Source organism: Rhinatrema bivittatum, chromosome 1 (assembly GCF_901001135.1).
Source record: "Rhinatrema bivittatum chromosome 1, aRhiBiv1.1, whole genome shotgun sequence".
In the NCBI taxonomy this organism is placed as follows: Eukaryota; Metazoa; Chordata; class Amphibia; order Gymnophiona; family Rhinatrematidae; genus Rhinatrema; species Rhinatrema bivittatum.
This window is the reverse complement of record NC_042615.1, coordinates 545,054,252-545,075,081: the sequence shown is the minus strand read 5'-3', so window position 1 is coordinate 545,075,081 and position 20,830 is coordinate 545,054,252. Positions and strand designations below refer to the sequence as shown.

General features: G+C 45.4%; 1 long non-coding RNA gene across 1 annotated transcript in view; it reads left to right on the top strand.

Moving 5' to 3' along the window:
* The window catches only part of LOC115098889, an 84,680-nt gene extending 64,246 nt beyond the window's left edge, over window positions 1–20,434 (top strand). Inside the window, exons 2-3 of the long non-coding RNA XR_003858629.1 lie at window positions 18,711–18,782; window positions 19,707–20,434. This is a non-coding gene — a long non-coding RNA (uncharacterized LOC115098889). The remainder of the gene's footprint in view (window positions 1–18,710; window positions 18,783–19,706) is intronic.
* Window positions 20,435–20,830: the final 396 nt, after the last annotated feature.

Below are 20,830 nucleotides of genomic sequence, written 5' to 3'. Positions count from 1 at the left end.
AAAATATATCGGACGATATTTTAAATCGTCAAAAAACGATTCACATCCTTACTAATCAGTGGGGTTTGAAGGGTCGAGGTTAATAGGATAAAAAAGAGGCTATCTAGCTAGGAGGGTTAGGAAGTCCTATCCTTTATAGGGGCAAACTGAGAACAAACTGGGGAAACAGGTATTGGTGTTGGCGCCTGTTCCTAGCAAAATTCCCCCACGTTTGTGCTAGAGGCGGCATTTGCGTGCACAGCTGCATGCCTTCTACCACAAATCAGAATTTATCCAGCTAAGTGCCACTGAACTGCTGAATGCATATATGATGAAAAACATGCATATTTTTCATTTCTATTTTAAAATTATATATGCGGATAATTTATTTGTGACACCTAAGCAGGACTTACCTGTGTAAGTCCCTATTTACACATATAAGTTGGCAAATTTTGTAACGTGTATGTGAAGGAAATAACCAGTTTTATTAATTAGTCTAGCATTTCACGCAGTCCTTCTCCAAGTCATCAAGACCTTCCTGATTCTTGAGCCTCAAACTACCCCCCTGCATTTACTCAGAACAAGAGAATAGGGGATGATGAGCAAGGGGTGTTGGGAGAGAGAGAGTGAAGCTTGGTGGATGAAGTAACCAAGTGAGGTGGAGGAGAAGGGTTGAGAGGAGCAATAGAGGGGAGAACTGGAGGGTGAAATCCATGAGAGGATAGAGAGGTAGAGATACAGAGATAGAAAAGAGAGAAATGGAGCCAAATGAAATGACAAGTGAAAGATCAATGTCTGAGACAGACATAGAAAAAGGAATAAATAAGACAGGGAGAGAGAAAGAAACAGAAAATGGACAGGAGAATCCTGAAAAAGATGTAACCTCTGGGCAGGATGTATCCTTTACTTAGCAGTCAGGGGCACATAGAAAGAATTAAAGATGGACCCTTTCTGCATAAACACCTTCACAGTCTCTATATAGCTCTCCCTTGCTCCACAGCTAGCTTTAAACTCTGAGGCCAGGCTCCCAGTTGTGGGGATGAACAATAGCTCTTATACTCTGTTTCTTTGCAATCAAGCCCTGTCTCTGTCCTTTACTTCACAGCATTGCCACTTTACACTGTATCTGCATCCAATAAACATACAGAGAAGAATGGTGATATCCAACTTCTTTACTGATAGTTTAATCAGATGATTGAATAATATTTACACTTCTCACATTCAATTGATTAGCAGGCAGCAACAAATAATAAGAGAGCAGATAGAATAAACTTGTGACTTCACATCTAACAAAGTCTCTTAATCACTTTGGAAGCACTCCGTATTTACACTGAAATTTCTTCCCCCACTTACTCAGTTTTCTCCGATTATATAGATTGAAATGTGTTCAGTTCTCCTTCACCTCCCAATTTAAAGGTGAATTTTAAAAGCCTGATGTGCACCAAAATTAGGGGATGAGTGAATATGTTGGGCCAGTGCATGCCAAGTGAATTATAAAAGCCTCCCGGAGACGCGCAAACTTGCCACTGCGTGCATAAATGAAAAGTTCAAAAAAAGGAGTGGGGTGTGAGAATGGTTTTGGTGAGGAATGGGCATTCCTGGATTTAAACTTGAAATGTTCAAACTGGGAATGATCTTGGAAAGCTGGCAATGGCGTTGGCATGCATGTCTTTTATTATTGACCTGCTTATGCGGTAGAAGCAGCATTTTCGCGCACAGGTACACGTCCACTTAAAATTGTGCACTAATGTGCTTGCAGTTAAACTATTTTATAACAAGCGCGTATATATGTGCATATATTATAAAATTGCATCATCCCTGGGCACAGGCCGATCGTGCGCACAAGTGCTCCCATGCGCCGGTTTAAAAGTTACCATCTATAATCTTAAATTTTCCAACTGAAAGATGGTTAGAATTTATACTGCCCCAATATTTCATTAGAACTTAGTCCCAGATTGTATATCTTCCAAAAAAGCCTTTAAACTTCCTTTAACATTCCCAGACAGTACCAGAAGGGTAATTCACTCTCTTTCTTGATTCTGTTAACTCCTTAGGCAGTGCCTGATGGGCACTTCTCACCCTTTGGTAGAACTTCCCTATAACAACAAAGTCTTGCTACTTTGGTGTTGTATCTTCTTTGTTTCTTCTGGTAGTGCACTTTACTGGAATCCCTTGTTTAGATGGAATTTGTAACATCTCTGCATCTTTCTAGGTGAAAGACTTCCCTCTTCCAAAGATTTTGTATGCTGACTCCTAGGTACCATGGTTTTATCAGTTCCAAGTGGAAAAAATATTAGAATGAACCTAAAAAGGGGAAAATATTAAGCAAGAAGCAGGAAGGGTGGAATAAAACTTATGTGCCTCTAAACAGAGAAGATAGTGCAACAAGTCAGTTAATACAAAAATATAATTCCTCTGCATCAGTTCACCAGATAGCTTAAAACCTCTGGAGGAGAGACAAAAGACTGCCAGAATCTTCCCTTACACATGATCACCTTACACAGCAGACACCCCAATCAACTGCAAAGGGGTACCAAGGCTCTCACAAAGAATTCTCAAAATTTGGCTTAAAAGAGTCCAAAACAATGTTTAACAGCAGGCAGATGAGTCAACTGTAGGCTGACCCCTAAGGGAAATTCCTTAGTCTTTTCCCTTGAATTAGGAAGAAAAATTACACAACAGGAAGCAGAAAGCTCCTGAATGCTTGAAAGTTTAACTACAAATCTATAACCTGTTAACTCAATCTCCAAACTAAAAATCCACAAATTTAACAAGTACATTGGGATGATAAACAGCTAGAAGACACCATCTGCATTTTCCCACATGGGGCAGCAAAATCCAAACCTCTCTCAGTTATTTCCTATTGAACCTCCCCAGATTAATGGTACACTCCTTTAGCAAGGGGAAACCAAAGGTCCCTTACAAGAAGTTAGAGGAAGATCAACAAGTGGAAAGCAGAAAAAAAGAGCCTGGGTCTAATGCAATTAGAAAAATAAAATGACCAATCAACAAATTTAGAAAAGGATTTTATTTTCACTTTAGCTTTGGGAATGCATGTTTCTTAATCTTTGTTTTTTGCTCAGTATAGGAGAACATGCATTTCTATTTGCATGTTTTCATCATTGCATACAGAGTCTGGCTTCTTGGGGTTTCCATTTTAATTTGTATCTGAACATTTGAAATTTGTCGGCCCTTATAATGTATTTGGTGAAGATTTGTGTTCTGTGTGTGGGACCAAGGTGAGAGATTCTGCTAGTGTGTAGTTTCTGTATAAGAATCTGTTGCACGCCGGCTTGTTGTGTGCTCTCCATAAGAAATACTGTATATTGGTGTTCCAGGCTCAGTGTAATACTTATAGTGCTGCCTTTCATAAACAGGGTTGTTGCTGTTTGAGTCCTTGGAGAACATAAGAGAACATAAGAAATTGCCATGCTGGGTCAGACCAAGGTCCATCAAGCTTAGCATCCTATTTCCAACAGATGCCAAACCTGGCCACAAGAACCTGGCAATTACCCAAACACTAAGAAGATCCCATGCTACTGATGCAATTAATAGCAGTGACTATTCCCTAAGTAAGCTTGATTAATAGCCGTTAATGGACTTCTCTTCCAAGATCCCATCCAACCCTTTTTTGAACCCAGCTACACTAACTGCAGTAACCACATTTTCTGGCAACTAATTCCAGAGCTTTATTGTGCGTTGAGTGAAAAAGAATTTTCTCTGATTAGTCTTAAATGTGCTACTTGCTAACTTCATGGAATGCCCCCTAGTCCTTCTATTATTTGAAAGTGTAAATAATCAATTCACATCTACTCGTTCAAGACCTCTGATGATCTTAAAGACCTCTATCATATCCCCCCTCAACTGCCTCTTCTCCAAGCTGAACAGACCTAACCTCTTCAGCCTTTCCTCATAGGGGAGCTGTTCCATCCCCTTTATCATTTTGGTTGCCCTTCTCTGTACCTTCTCCATCACAACTATATCTTTTTTGAGATGTGGCGACCAGAATTGTACACAGTATTCACCATGGAATGATATAGAGGCACTATGATATTTTCCGTTTTATTCACAATTCCCTTCCTAATAATTCCTAACATTCTGTTTGTTTTTTTGACTGTTACAGCACACTGAGTTGACAATTTTAAAGTATTATCCACTATGATGCCTAGAACCTTTTCCTGGGTGGTAGCTCCTAATATGGGAACCTAACATCGTGTAACTACAGCAAGGGTTATTTTTCTTTATATGCAACACCTCGCTCTTGTCCACATTAAATTTCATCTGCCATTTGGATGCCCAATCTTCCAGTCTTGCATGGTCCTCCTGTAATGTATCACAATCCACTTGTGATTTAACTACTTTGAATAATTTTGTATCATCCGCAAATTTGATAACCTCACTCGTCATATTCCTTTCCAGATCATTTATATATATATATTGAAAAGCACCAGTCCAAGTACAGATTTCTGAGGCACTCCACTGTTTACCCTTTTCCTCTGAGAATATTGAACATTTAATCCTAGTCTCTGTTTCCTGTCTTTTAACCAGTTTGTAATCCTGGTAAGGCAGGTTTGCTGCAGGCATGCTGAATGTATTTGTTTGCAGAGGTTTGTATTTTACAATGTGCATGGCAATGGAGAGAGTCTTTGCTACTGTGTAATGAAATATTTTTACCTTTACCCTTTTGGTGTTTCTTGCTGCTCAGTGGAAATGAGACACACATATATATATGTATTTTGGTAGATGTAATGATTATAATAAAAAGCAATGCTTATAATAAATTCAATATAAGCAAAAACAATATTCTGAAAAGTACACTGATGTTGTGTCCGTCGGTCTCAGACAGCTTCGACCTCTGTGTCTCACCTATCTTCCTTCTCTCTCCACAAGCCTCGAAGATGGCTGCTGCCGCGTCATCATGCCGCTCTCTCCGGTGTCCCCGGAATGGCTACAGCGACGGTGATCGCCATGTTCTCCTGAGGGCCTCCTAGGGTGCGCTCGCACGCCACCCACGTCTTTATCCAAGTCATGGCGGGAACCTTGGGGGCGTCCCCTCCGAGTGACGTCACACCATCCGGGTATTTAGCCTGCCCTTCGTTTGCTAACAAACTGAGTTAGCAAGGATTAGAATGCCTCCGGTCTAAGCTACTCTGCCACTTCTTTTCTGCCGCTGGAAGTTCTCTCTGCCCTCCGGGGCCATTCACCTCTAATCTGGGTACCCGCCCCTCGGGGGCCCTATGCTTTCTTTCAGGTGCCTATCTGGGATACCAGGTACTCGCTCCTTGAGGGCCTGCTCTCTCTGCCTTGGAGCCTGCAAATCCATCTACTTCTGCCTGCCAGGATCATCATCTAATACAGCTATCTATTCAGTGAGTAAACTAACCTTGTCAGTTTGTCTCACCTTCAGCTTCAGCTCTGCGAGTCTACATCCGGGACTCTCTCCTCTACCCAGCGCAGCCTACCATCATTGAAGTGTGGGATGGGTCTCCTCTGCCAAGGACCCCTGGACTGCTTTACTGCGTTACCTCACTGCTGCCACCTCCTGGGCAGTACCACCAAGCTGTATAATAAACACAAATTCTCTGTGTCTGCATGTATAGAGTCTAGCCTAGTACTGCGGTTCCTCATGGAGCTCCTCCCTGTAAGAGTGGCCATCTCTGCAGTACCCAAGAATCCACTCAAACACCTGGATACCATAACAGACTGCTAACTCCATGGATTCGGCTCAGCTCACCGCTTTGCAGGCCATTCCGATCCTGGCCCAGCGAATCTCCGAACAACAGAATTCTTTGGATAACCTGACTGTTGCCTTTAACCAGCTACACACACAGATGAATACACCGACTTCCGCAGGTAAAGAAGTTACACCACCTGAAGTGACGGTCAAGACTACAGTGCTCTATCTGCTCCAACATGCTTCTCAGATGAAGTGTGGGAATGTGGAGGAGTTATCAATCAATGTTGCATGCACTTTTCTCTGCAGCCTAACCATTTCCCTACAGCGTATGCGAAGACCACCTATATCCTTTCGTATCTGAGTGGAAGAGCGCTGGCTTGGACCTCACCGCTGTGGGAGGGCAATGACCCTATCCTGAATGATCTTGTTGGGTTTCTTGAACTGTTCAAACCAGTATTCGATAACCCTGTCTGGTATACTACAGTAGGATCCACTTTGGTTCATCTGAAACAAGGTACTAAACCTTTACCAGACTTCGCCATAGAATTCAAGACGTTGGCTTCTGAATTACATTGGGACCCTAGATGCCGGAAGACCCTCTTCTTTGAAGGCCTGAGCTCCTGCCTGAAGGATGAGCTGGTGGCTTGAGAGAGGCCTGAGATCTTAGCAGAACTAATGAAGTTGGCAACAAGGATTGATCGCCGACTTCACGACAAGGTTCAAGAGGTCAAGAGCCCTAGAAGACCACCTTAGGTAGAGACGTGAGTCAAGGCTGTATCCAGGCCTATACCTCTAGGTCCTGTTGCTGGCAAAGAAGAACCAATGCAGTTGGGCCGCATTCATTTGACTTCTAAAGAGAGACGAACTCGAAAGAGATTGGGACTATGCATGTATTGTGGACAAGCTGGTCATAATGTTCAAACATGCCCTATATGTCCAGGAAGCTGGCAGACCTATGTCCTGTGGGAGGACTCTTCTTGGGCCTTACTACACCCTGTCCTCCACTCTCTCTTCCAGTATCATTAATCTGCGGACCTCTAGAATTCCAGACCCTTGCCTTAATGGACTCTGGGGCAGGGGGAAACTTCATTTTGAAACTTCTAGTGGAACATTTGTGGATCCCCACCACTATAATGACGTCTTCTCTACTCCTGTCCTCTATTCATGGAGAGCCCTTACCAGGTGAAGTAACCCTGCTGACAGAACCAGTAAGCTTATGTACTGGTGCTCTTCATACAGAGACTATTTCCTTCTTTATGCTAGAGAAGGCCATGCACCCTTTGGTACTTGGGTTACCGTGGCTGCAGAAACATATGCCACAATTCAACTGGACCACTTTGGAGCTTTCACGTTGGGGTCCAGATTGCCATGGCAAATGCCTGATGGAAGTTTCTCCTATACCATGCATGCCAACTACCTCGTTGTTGCCTGGGTTGCCGCCTCAATATGCATCTTTTCAAGATGTGTTTGCAAAAGAAGCCACTGATGTATTACCTCCATACAGATCCTATGACTGCGCCATCAATTTGAAGCCTAATACGGAACCACCCAAAGGAAGGGTTTACCCTCTCTCTGTTGCAGAGAATAATGCAATGTCTGAGTACATCCAAGAGAATCTCCGGAAAGGCTTCATAAGACCTTCCAAGTCTCCTGCCAGTGCAGGCTTCTTCTTTGTGGGGAAGAAGGATGGAACATTACGTCCATGCATTGATTATAGAGGCCTGAATGAGATCACCATAAAGGATCACTATCCCTTACCACTCATCTCGGAGCTATTCGACAGGTTACAGGGAGCCAAGATATTCTCCAAGCTTGATCTCAAAGGAGCATATAATTTAGTTCGCATCCGCTCTGGTGATGAATGGAAGACAGCCTTGAATATCCGGGATGGGCACTTTGAATATCTGGTGATGCCCTTTGGTTTGTGCAATGCCCCGGCTGTCTTTGAAAACATGATGAACGACATTCTGTGTGATCTACTCTATCAATGTGTCATTGTCTACCTAGATGACATCTTGATATTCTCACAAGATCTGCAATCCTACTACGAGGATGTCAAAAGAGTTCTGCAGAGACTTCGTGAGAACCGCTTATACGCCAAGTTGTCTAAATGCGAATTCCACAAGGAATCTGTGCCCTTCTTAGGGTACATTGTCTCAAACAAAGGTTTCCAGATGGATCCTCAGAAGCTTGAGAGTATTCAAAAATGGACACAACCCACTGGCCTAAAAGCTCTAAGACGATTTTTTGGGATTTACAAGCTACTACAGGACCTTCATCAAAGATTACTCTTCATTGAGTGTTCCATTAACAGCGATGACTAAAAAAGGAGCCAATGTTGCCACTTGGTCTACGGAAGCCGTGACAGCTTTTCAGAAGTTAAGACGCCTTCTCAAGCAAACTATGTCTTCGCCATCCGGACCCTACATGACCCTTCATTGTGGAGGTCGATGCCTCTGACGTTGGTGTAGGAGCCGTGCTAAGCCAGACCAGTGACTCTAAGATCTTGCACCCATGTTCATTCATTTCCCGATGCTTCTCGCCAGCGGAGAAGAACTACGGCATTGGGGATAAAGAATTGCTGGCAATAAAGATGGCATTTGAAGAATGGCGCCCCAGGCTTGAAGGTGCACACCATCAGATCACTGTATTTACTGATCATAAAAATCTGGAGTACCTCCGTCATGCTCAATGCCTTAACCATAGACAGGTGAGATGGTCCCTGTTCTTCAACAGATTTGACTTTGTGCTGAAATATCGCCCTGGGGATAAGAATGTCAGAGCGGGCACTCTATCTCGCTCTTTTCTCTCTGAAGACGTAGCTGATGAACCCCAGCATATCATCAACCCGAATAGATTTATTCTGACAGATACACTTCTGGTACCCTCTGGCAAGACAATTGTACTCCGCAATTTAAGGAAGAAATTGCTAGCATGGGCTCACGACTCGAAACTGTCCAGACACCCTAGTCAACGACAAACGCTGGCTAAGCTACAGAAGTACTATTGGTGGCCCACCATGAATGAAGACACACTGGCGTACTTAGCTTCCTGTTCCAATTGTTCCAGACAGAAACCTCCACCCAGACGTCCTTGGGACCTGCTTCAACCCTTGCCAGTACCAGACGAGCCCTGGACCCACATTGCTACAGACGTTTTGGTGGACCTACCACTTTCTAGATGTAACAATACCATCTGGGTAACAGTGGATAGATTCTCAAAGAATGCTCACTTTGTGGCTCTCCCTGGCTTGCCTTCAGCCATGGAACTTGCTAAACTATTCATCAGTCACATCGTTCGCCTACATGGCATGCCAAAACATATTGTTTCTGACAGAGGAGCTCAATTTACAGCCAAGTTCTGGAAGGCCTTGTGTAAGAAATTCGACATCACACTTGACTTCACCTCTGCGTACCATCCTCAGTTGAATGGCCAAACTGAGAGAATGAATAGAACTTTCAAACAGTTCCTCCGCGCCTATGTTAGTACAAGACAGAATGACTGGGCTGAACTGTTGGCCTGGGCTGAATTTGCCATCAATTTGCAGCCAGCATCATCTACTGGATCTATACCTTTCGAAGGGGTCTATGGATGACAACCCTTACGACCTTTACCACTTCCACTTTCAGTGTCATCCCCGGCAGCTCAATGTACTGCCAAAGACATACAGCAGCTCTGGAGAGAGAGTAAAGGGATGCTCCAAAAGGCAGGACAAAGAGCAAAGAAAGGCTATGATGCTCACCATTACAAAGCTCCTGAATTTCAGCCTGGTGATAAAGTCTGGCTGTCTACCAAACATCTAAGACTCAAGCTTCCATCTGCTCGATTTGCTCCATGCTTTGTCGGACCCTTTCCCATCCTCCGACGACTGGGCTCACTTACCTACAGTCTGAAACTTCCTCCAGCTATGAAGATTCATAATGTGTTCCATGTTTCACTGCTGAAACTACTTGTTCTTAGCGGGTTTTCCACCAAGACACCTGAACCTACTCCTGTTGATGCAGAAGAAGACATTGAGTACAAGGTTGATGCCATCCTTGATGTAAGAAAGAGAGGCAGAGTTTGGGAATACCTCCTGTCATGGGAGGGATACGGACCAGAAGAAACTCTTGGGAACCATTGGCTAATATCATGGAGAAGGAGATGCTTCATCAATTTCATCAATCGCATCCTCAAAAACCAAGACCAGGTAGGGGGTCTTGGTTTTTGGAGGGGACCCTTTGAAGGGGGATACTGTTGCGTCCGTCGGTCTCAGAAGGCTTCAACCTCTGTGCCTCACCTTTCTTCCTTCTCTCTCCACAAGCCTCTGGAAGATGACTGCTGCCACTTCATCATGCCGCTCTCTCCGGCGTCTCCGGAACGGCTACGGCGACGGTGATCGCCATGTTTCTCCTGAGGGCCTCCTAGGGTGCACGTGTGCACGCCACCCACATCTTTATCAACGTCATGGTGGGAACCTCGGGGGCGTCCCCTCTGAGTGACATCTCGCCATCCAGGTATTTAGCCTGCCCTTCGTTTGCTAACAAACTGAGTTAGCAAGGATTGGAATGCCTCCGGTCTAAGCTACTCTGCCGCTTCCTTGCTGCCACTGGAAGTTCTCTCTGCCCTTCGGGATCATTCACCTCTAACCTGGGTACCCGCTTCTCGGGGGCCCTATGCTTTCTTTCAGGTGCCAATCTGGGATACCAGGTACTCGCTCCTCGAGGGCTTGCTCTCCCTGCCTTGGTGCCTGCAAATCCAGCTACTTCTGCCTGCCAGGTGCCCTCGACGCTCGCCTTCCCCTAAGGTTAGGCCAGGAACCTCTCGACCTCCGCCCGACGAGCCCATGGAATTGGGTCGTGGGAGAATTTCCACCTGCGAGCGCCACCGGCGAATGAAGGAAGGCCTCTGTTTTTATTGTGGCGCAGCGGGCCATCAAGTAGCCACATGCCGACGTGGCCGGGAAACTCCCGGGCTTAGGACTTGAAGGAGTTCTCTTCCTGGGCCTAGCTTCACCAGCACCTCCACTAATGCTGCCAGTGGCGTTAACCTCTGTGGATAGAGAATTCCACATGTTAGCCCTGGTGGACTCCGGCTCTGGTGGCAATTTTATTATGAAAAGCCTGGTGGAACACTTAAGGATCCCACAAGTTCATCTTCCAGTTCCCTTGGTCATCTCCTCGATCCAAGGGAAGCCTCTTCTGGAACGTGTGACACACACCACGATTCCTGTCCAGCTGAGGGCTGGGGTCCTTCAACTATCTCGTTGGGGGCCAAATTGTCACAGCAATTGCTTCCAAACAGTGATCCCTGTCTCATGTTCCAGTGCCTCCATCAGTCTTCCAGGCCTGCCGGCCCCCTATGCCTCGTACGCAGATGTGTTCTCAAAACTAAGAGCCAAGATACTTCCACTTCATCGATCATTTTAATGTGCCATCAACCTACTCCCTGGCACTGAGCCTCCTCGAGGGCGCACCTATGCCCTCTCGCCTGCAGAGACGCAGGCTATGACAGAGTACATCAAAGAAAACCTGGAGAGGGGCTTCATTCGGAAGTCAAGGTCCCCAGCAGGGGATGGGTTCTTCTTCGTCGGGAAGAAGGACGGCAGTCTTCGCCCTTACATAGACTACCCCTTGCCCCTCATCTCTGAGCTCTTCGATCGGCTGCAAGGTGCGAAGATCTTCTCCAAGTTGGATCTCCGAGGGGCCTACAACCTGATCCACATCAAAGAAGGTGATGAATGGAAGATGGCCTTCAACACGCGAGACGGCCACTATGAGTATTTAGTAATGCCGTTCGGGCTCTGTAATGCTCCAGCGGTGTTCCAGAAGACCATGAATGAGATACTCTGCAATCTCTTGTACCAGTGCGTGGTCGTATACTTGGACGATATTCTGGTATTCTCAGACACTCTGACCGCCCACCGTCAGCACGTCGTCCAAGTTCTGCAACGCGAGAACACAAATTGTATGCGAAGCTTGAAAAGTGCCCTTTTGAGCAGGAGACCCTTCCCTTCCTGGGGTACATAGTCTCCAGTGAGGGATTCCGTATGGACCCCCAGAAGCTGAAAGCCATTCGGGAATGGCCACAGCAGTCAGGATTAAAGGCACTCCAAAGATTTTTGGGTTTCGCAAACTACTATCGATCTTTTATTCCTCACTATGTGTCCATCGTTGCCCCGATGACAGCCCTGACCCGGGAAGGGGCAGACCCCAAGAATTGGCCTCCGGGAGCGGAGGCTGCCTTTTGTCGCCTCAAGGAGGCATTCCTGCAAGAACCGTGCCTTCGGCATCCGGATCCGCAGCTGCCGTTTGTTATTGAGGTGGACGTGTCCTCAGAAGGCATAGGTGCCTTTCTGAGCCAGACTTCCGAAAGTCATAAGCTACGCCCGTGTGCCTTCTTCTCACACCAGTTCTCTCCGGCGGAACGGAACTACGCCATCGGCGACAAAGAGCTCTTAGCTATAAAGGTATCCCTAGAAGAGTGGCGCCCTTGGCTTGAGGGGGCACAGCACCAGTTTACGGTCTACACAGACCACAAAATCCTAGAGTACCTCCATCGGGCACAACGACTCAACCCACAGCAGGCACGATGGGCCCTATTCTTCACCCGATTTAACTTCATCCTCCGTTACAGACCTGCCAGGAAGAATATCAAGGCCAATGCCCTGTCACGAGTATTTGAATCTACTGAGAACTCTGATGAACCGCAGTTCATCATCGAGCCTTCACGCATCCTTCTGTTGCTACCATGACCATCCCTCCTGGGAAAACTCTGGTTGCACCGCACTTGCAGAAACAAGTCCTGGCGTGGGCTCACGATTCCCGCTGTTCCGGTCATCCAGGACAATCCCGGACCTTACATACCCTGCGCCGATACTACTGGTGGCCAAAGGTCAACAAAGACGTCCGGGCGTACGTTGAGTCCTGCCAGTCATGTGCGCGCCACAAGAGGATCCCCGGTTCAACCCCGGGCTTGCTTCAGCCCTTACTGGTGCCTTCGGAACCGTGGATTCATGTGGCAACTGACTTCGTGGTTGATCTGCCACCATCCAATGGCAATACGGCCATATGGATGGTCATCGACCGGTTTAGTAAAATAGCACACTTTGTGCCGCTCCCTGGATTGCCATCCGCACCACAGCTGGCCCAGCCGTTTGTCCAGCACATCTTCAGGCTACATGGCCTACCAAAAAGCATCCTTTCAGATCAAGGGCCTCAATTTACTGCCAGGTTTTGGAGGGCCCTCTGCCAGAAGTTCGACGTTACCTTAGACTATACGTCTGCTTACCACCCACAGACCAATGGTCTTGTGGAGAGAATGAACCAGACCTTAAAGCAGTTCCTCCGTATCTACGTCAATGAGAAACAGGATGACTGGGCTAGCCTGCTACCCTGGGCAGAATTTGCACTTAATTCTCATCTCTCCACGGCTACCAAGTCCTCACCATTCCAGATAGTGTATGGGAAGCAGCCACGCCCACCGCTGCCAGTTCCCATTTCAGTTACGTCCCCGGTAGCTCAACTCTCGGCAGACGAGTTACACCGCCTATGGGTCTCCACACGGCGTGCGCTGATCAAAGCCAGTCAGGCGGCGAAGAGGTATGCTGATCAGCGAAGAAGACCATATCCGCCCCTCAGGCCGGGCCAAAAGGTATGGCTGAGCATACAGTTCATCCGCCTAAAGCTGCCATCAGCGCGACTGGCCCCGCGATTTATTGGGCCATTTCTCATCATCCGATAGGTTGGTGCCATTTCATATCAGCTTCGTCTGCCGCCTTACCTCAAGATACACAACACGTTCCATGTTTCCCTCTTGAAGCCTCTGGTGTTATCGTGGCCTTCCAGCATGCCTCAGACTCCCCAACCTGTTGCTTTCAAAGATGACCTCACCTATCAAGTCCGGGAGGTCTTGGACGTGAGAAAGCATAGGAAGAAATGAGAATACCTGTTAGCATGGGAGGGGTTTCTGCCCCGAAGAAAACACCTGGGAGCCATTGGCCAATATCTTAGACTGGGGCTTGCTTGAGCCATTCCACAGAGATCATCCGTCTAAGCCCAGGCCTCCGGGAGGCGCCCTAAAGAGGGGGGTACTGTTGTGTTCCGCGCTTGTGGAAGGCCACGAGCGTGGCCCCCTACCTTGCCCGTGATGGCGACCCGACGCGGGAACTCCAGGGGAGACCCCTGACCCGATGCCCATCGCTTCGGCGCGGGTCCCTGCTCTTGCCGTCGGGTGGGGAGCCTTCCCTGCTCCTCCCTTGCGGCGTCCTGCAGCATTTCCTCCACGGAGGAAATCCAAGATGGCCGCCACCATCTTTAGGTGCGAGGACATGCCTCCTATTTAGATTTAAAGGGACCTGATCCCTTTAAGAACATAAAAACATAAGAACATAAGAAATTGCCATGCCAGGTTCAGCTGTTCCCTATGAGCCAGAGCAGAGGAAGTATAAAAGGAGGCTTCCTCTGCTCATTCCTCAACTTGGCAACTTCCGTGGTTGGTCAGGTCTACTTGCTTCAGTGAGTTCTTGTGTCTTGAATCCTTGTTCCTGTCTCGTCTTTGTGTTCCTGGTTCCTGACTTCGGATCGGCTAGCAGTGATTCTTGGTGTTTGACTTTGGACTGGCAAACTGTTATTCTCTGGTGTGTGACTTCGGACTGGCAAGTGATGATCCCTCGGTGTGTGACCTCGGACTAGTAAGCGACGACCCTCTGGCACTAGACCTTGGACTTCTTCTTGACCATCGTCTCCAAGGGCTCTCCTAAATCCCAGCGGCCTGGGTCCCTATGGGCTCCTCCCGGGGGGACCGTGGGCTTCCAGGGGTGAAGCTCCAGTCAGCCCTTGCACCGAACGCTCGACCTCTCAAAGGTCCACCTAAGTCCCAGCGGTCCGGGTCCCTACGGGCTCCTCCTGGGGGGACCGCGGACTTCCAGTGGCGAAGACACACTTCCTTCTTCGACGTCACAACTCTTCGTCTGTCTCTACAGTCGCCTCTGTCTCCAGTGCCGAGGGTAAGCTGGTCACGTCTTCTGTTCCTGTCTCGCCACCCAATGGGAGAACCTATGGATTTTCCTCCTAAGGTATTCCATCCTCCCCTCGGCCCAAGGGTTCACAAGCCTGAGCATAACAATTAGGGCTTTCTGCCTGCAAAATATCCATCTCATCTTCAGAATCTTGATTACCTTTCTTGAGCCTAGGGGCATAATATATTTTTTAGATTAACATTTCTTAATCACTAGGAATACTCAACATTTCCTTCACATATTTTTTAAATAACACTTGAGCTGATAACAATCTAGATATTGGAAAATTCAAAAATCACAAGTTTTTATACCTCATAGCGTTTTCTAGCCCTTCAAGTTGCTTATATATAATTAAGGTATCCTTAATAAAGGAAGTTCCAACAGATGAACAGATGTAATTTGTGAAGTAAAAGTTGAGGCAGACAACTCTAACTGTATAAGCCGATTTCCATAATCTTCAAGTGTTTTCCTAGTCTCAGTAGAAAATTAGTAGATTGGGATATTTATTGGGACAGTGACTTTTCCATTTTAGTAACAGCTCTCCATACATCAGCTAAGGTGACATTTTCGGGCTCAGCTACTTCAGAGCCTAATTCCAGTGGTTGAGAAGTAACAGATGACAATGAGTCATGCTCAATAGCTGAAATATTAACCTCAGTTTGTAAGGGTTGCCTACACCCTCTGTCAGTAGTTAGCAGTAAAGATGTTGACTCCCCTGGGTCAAGATTATTAACTGGTGAGCTAGCACCAATAAGTCCAGAGGGAGAATGAGAGGACTTGTTATGGCCAGGACTAGCAAAGGCCCCCGATGAAAAAGAAATGTCAGGAATATGTTCTCTCATTGTTTGACTCACCCTTCGAGCAAGAAGAGTATCCATAAGTCTCTTCATTGCTCTCACTGCTGGCGAGGAAGTAATTGCTCTAGATTTCCTTTTCCTTCCCATCAAGGAAAGGAGAGAAGCCTTTCCAAAATCTCACCTAGGGGCATGGCCCTTTGGCGCGTGGCTTCAGCAGTGTGCCAGCAGCTGCACGCCACCGCACCAAGATTTAAATAGGGGCAGTGAGTGGGTAAAGATGACATTGGAGGGGACAGCAGGATCAGGTGTTCCCAGCACTGTCGGCACTCAGTCCTTTGGCCCAGCACACCCTCAGGTATGCCTGATTCGTCTCCCGGGAAGGCTTCCGTGATTCCTAGTTCTATATTTTTCTTTCCAATGGAAAAGGTTCAAAGTTCACACATAATTAAAACCTTTTAGGTATCTGAAGGTCTGTATCATATCTCCCCAGCACCTCCTCTCTTCTAGGGTATACAAATTCAGATCCTTAATCTTCTCCTCATAAGTCTTCTAATACAGACCCCACACCATTTTGGTCGCTCTTCTCTGGACTGCCTCCATACACTCTCTATCCTTTATGAGATACGGGCTCCAGAACTGAACCGAGGGCTCCAGGTGATACCTCACCAAGGACCTGTACAAGAGCATTATCACCTCCTTTTTCTTGCTGATTATTCCTCTCTCTGTGCAGCCCAGCATTCTTCTGGCTTTAGCTATTGCCTTGATACATTGCTTTCCCATCTTTGGATCACCAGACATTATTACCCCAAGATCCCTCTCTTGATTCATGTACACCAGTCTTTCACCCCTTCTCCCCCCCCCCCCCCCCCCCCCCCCCCCCCCCATACACACATATAAAGCTCTTTTGAATTACTGCACCCCAGATGCATGACTGCACTTCTTGGCACTGAATTCCAGATGCCAAATCTTCGACCACTCTTCAAGCTTTCTTAAATCACTTTTCATTCTCTCTACTCCTCCAGGCATGTCTACTCTGTTGCAGATATTACTATCATCCATAAATAGACACATTTTACCTTCTATCGCTTCCGCAATGTTGCTCACCAAGATTTTGAATAGACCTTTTCCCAACACTGATCTCTGTGCACTCCATTTAATGTAGTTCTCTCTTCAGAGTAAATTCCATTTACCATTACATGCTGTCTCCTATCAGTCAACTAGTTTGTAATCCTCACCACCACCTTAGTGTTTACTCCCAAGCTTCTCATTTTGTTCACTAGCATATACATCATTTTATTCACTAGCTACATTTGTTGCCTTTGTAATATGCCTTACCCATTTTCTTCCAGTTTTCCAGTTCTTCCTCTAGGTGTGTCCCCATTTTGACAAAGTCTATATTTATGAAATTCAAAACTTAGGTCTTCGTGTGACTTCTCTGTGTCCTATTTGCAATATCGAACCATACAGTCTGATGATCACTGGTGCTCAGGTGAGCACCTGCTCAAACACTGGAGACATTATAACCATTACTGAGCACTAGATTGAGTATTACACCTTCCGTCGTGGGTTCCAACAGCATTTGTTTGACTAGACTCCTTTGGAGAGCATGCACTATCTATTTCTAGTACAAAGCTGTCCAGCAAAATGGGGCCCTCCACTGAGGAGGATGTTGCAGAGTTAATTTACTCCAGCACGTCTCCAGCAGACAGCGTCATTTCATGAAGACAGAAGAAAGAAGACCGAAGACTGAAGATTCTGAGGCCTGCACTCTAACCTCCAGGCCTGGGCCTGACCCTGGGCCTAGGCCTAAGCCTACGTTGAGGCCCAGGTATTGGGCCCTGGCATCAAGCCTAAGCCAAGGCCCAGATGTCAGGACCTGGCCTCTGGACTGAGCTCCTGCATTGGGCCTGGGCCTGGGCCTGGGCCCAAGTATAAGCACCAGCCTCTGTTTTTGGACCCAGGTCCAGGCCTTGGCCTAGGCTGAGACCCAGGCATCAGGACTGGCTTCCACAGCAGGCTTCGGCATCGGGCCTCTGCCCAGACTATGCTCTAGGTCGAGGCCCAGGCATCGACCTAGAGCATAGCAGAGTACAGACCCAGGCCCAATACAAGGATTGGGCCTGGGTCTGTACTCTGTCCTAGGCTGAAGCCCGGGAGTCAGTACCCAGCTGAGCTCGAGGCTCTGGCGTCTGGCCTATGCATCCTGTCTATGCATCTGGCCAAGCATTAGCTTTGTGTAGGACCTAGGCTGAGGTCAAGGCAAACTACTGCGGCCTAGGCCTACTTATGGTTGAAAGTTCAGCATGGGCCTAGGCCTTGCCAGCAGATCCCCCCCAGACCAGGTAAGTGGGGGCTGGGGAGGATCTTGCCCCCAGCATTCTTCTGGGTGGAATGGCTGGTTGGTGGGGACGGAATGCCTTGGGAGGCACCATTTTTTTTTGTTTTGAATTTTTTTTAATGGTTGAGTCATTTTTTTAAATGAAAGAAATGAATTAAATATTAATCTAAATGAAATTCATGGGGGAAAAAACATCCCGAAAACAAAATGAAAGATGAAACAATTTTTTTTACCCTGAATACCACTTAATACAGCAGGCATTTGATTTCTTAGTTATGTAGTTTTGTTTCTGGTTCTAAGGATCTCTCCAGGGGTCTTCAAATGTCATTGTTTTGCACGTAATTTGACAGGAATGAAGCTCACTCGTAAGCCAGGGGAATACTGGGTATGATTTCACTTTCTCAGATTTACTACTTTATCTTTATTAAAATTTATGAATCACTTAACATATGAACTAAGCGATGTTCAAGTGAATAATCACAAAAATAAAACTCACAACACAACATATAGAGCTTCCTTTTATAGCTCATGGGATGTAATATACGCAAGCAACATGTTGAGATATGCTTGCAAGTTCTTGCCAGTGGAGCCCAATACAATAAGGACAATTTCTATGTTTTTCTACCACATTTTCTTTATCTCTGATTGCATGTCCGTATATTGTACAGAATAGTCGCTTGGTACTAAACTTTCTATTAGCAATACTGTTCTAATGTTTTCTTAACTTTACCACTATGGTTGTCTAGCATCAAGCTTTTTATTTGTTGGTCTGGGAATGTCTTGTGTAATGATAACTTCTTCTTTCTCTGCAATTCTGTCAGGGTTGTGACTCCAATGTTTCTCTGATACTGCAATGTTATGATGTTTTCACAGTTTCTAGTGGATAAGCCATGCCACCTTATTGCACCTTTCTGTATACAGGCCTTCTGACATCAGCAGATGACGTCCACCCATGAGATGGGAAAGCTTTCATTGATGCAGATGTTGAAGAAGGTAGGACTGAGATTACATGCCTGTTGAATTCCATGCTCCTGCCTGGAGCTCTCTGCATAATTATCTTTACCTTACAGTTTATAGGGATGATGATGGACACCATCAAACTGACAGCTTGTCTGTGCTCCAAAATATCATTTTATGGCCCTGACAACATTTGTAGGAATGGCATAGAAAGGTGCACACCATTGTTGCATGCATAAGAGGCAGGGAGTCATTCCTTGGGGGTGTATATAATGTGTGGAAATGTAGCTTTGGCTTCCCTTCCTCCATACCTAATTTGCCCCCCCCCCCCACCCCCAATTGCCCTCCTAAATATTTTTATTTAGAGATGCCACTGGCCCCGGGAAACATATCTTCACTATGCAGGTAGAAGTATGCAAACATTTAAATTCTAATCAATCTTTGGGTTTCTAGTAATGTTTTATTTTTTCATCTGAATAAAGTTTCAATTTGGAGTATGGTAAAAGTTCATTTGAGCTCTAAATAACTTTAAATGACAGAAGGTATATTCTTATATAAATATAGATCAATTATACAGACCAGAGAGCATTTACAGTTCTAGTCTACTTTATGCTAGTCTATGGATTATTTGTTGATATCCTTAACCCTAGCATACAATAGTAGAAGTTCAAAAGAAAAATAGAAGTCCTTAGAAAAATAAAAATAACCTTGAAATTAAAATTTCTGCTAGAAATATAGTTATCCATTTTTTTCTTCTTTTGTTGTCAGCAGGACTCTGGGAAGACTGCGTCTATGCTTGCTTACAACAAAGTATCAGCCGCTTATCTATCTCATATTATTAAGCCAACAAAGCATTAAAAGAAAGGAATGCATTATAGAATGAAGAATACATTGAATGGAAATGTTTTCTAAGTTATTTGGTGGGGTATAAATCTGATCATTTATATCTGTTTTTTTTAGAGACAGCTTCCCTGGGATTAAAAAATAACTTCCCAAAATGGTGTACAAGTTAAAAATCATCAATACATTACATCAAACAGAAAAATTAAGACATATCTGAATTGGGAGGTATCTACAGTAACAAACTGAAAGACTGTACTATCAACAAAAATCAAATGAAAGGTAGAAATGATCTCCACTCATCAGGGAGTCCGTTGGCATTCACTTGTCTTATTTAATTATCATTTTCTTCATTCATCCTTATTCATGAGCCTTTTCCTCTTCTTCAAGAGCTTTGAGCTGTGTTCGCCAATGTTGTGGCATATTATGAGGCACAGTTATGCATCAAGATGTGTGTGTGTGATAATGCATTAAACTACACGCTTGGCATGTTTGCTATGTGGAGTCTTCCAGCTGCCAAAACAAGGCAGAGCTCTTATTCATAGCAAGAAAATTGACCAGCTTCTCACTGTTTTGTGGGATCCAGCCATGATTGATTACACCCTCTTCTGCTTTATTTAAATAGAGTAGGATAAATAGGAAATATAGTAAGGTACATAGGAAACAGTGTAATAACATATCCCTTCTTTGCTAATCATTTGTATTAAAAATGTGCAGATAGAAAAAGTTCCTAAAAAATGCAATATGCAACATGTGGTAATAGATTCAATAAGAATTTCTTTCACCTTAGTTCTTATCATATAACGCAGAAGAAAGCTCAGATCTTCTGCATATATCAAAATGTACTTCTAAATCTGAGTCAAGTATTTTTAGTGAATTGCATCCTGTTACTTTTAAACTGCAAAGTATGATTGTTATTAATGAAAACAAAAGTCATACTACATCAAAGCAAAATAAGTTAGTGTTTTCTTTACATTATGGCAGGAGTCCTCAACCCAGTCCTTGGGACACACCTAACTAGTCAAATTTTCAGGATACCTACACAATGAATATGTATGAGAGATTTCCTGCACTGCCTTCATTGCATGCAAATCTATTTCATGCATATTCATTTGTGGATTGCAAGCAAGGCTTTGTCCCCATATTGTAGTAGCATTGACTGATGAGCACTGCCCGTACAGCAAGAAATAGACGTCAATGCATATCAGTGAACGGGGGCGTATTAGGTGTACTAGGCGGGGCGA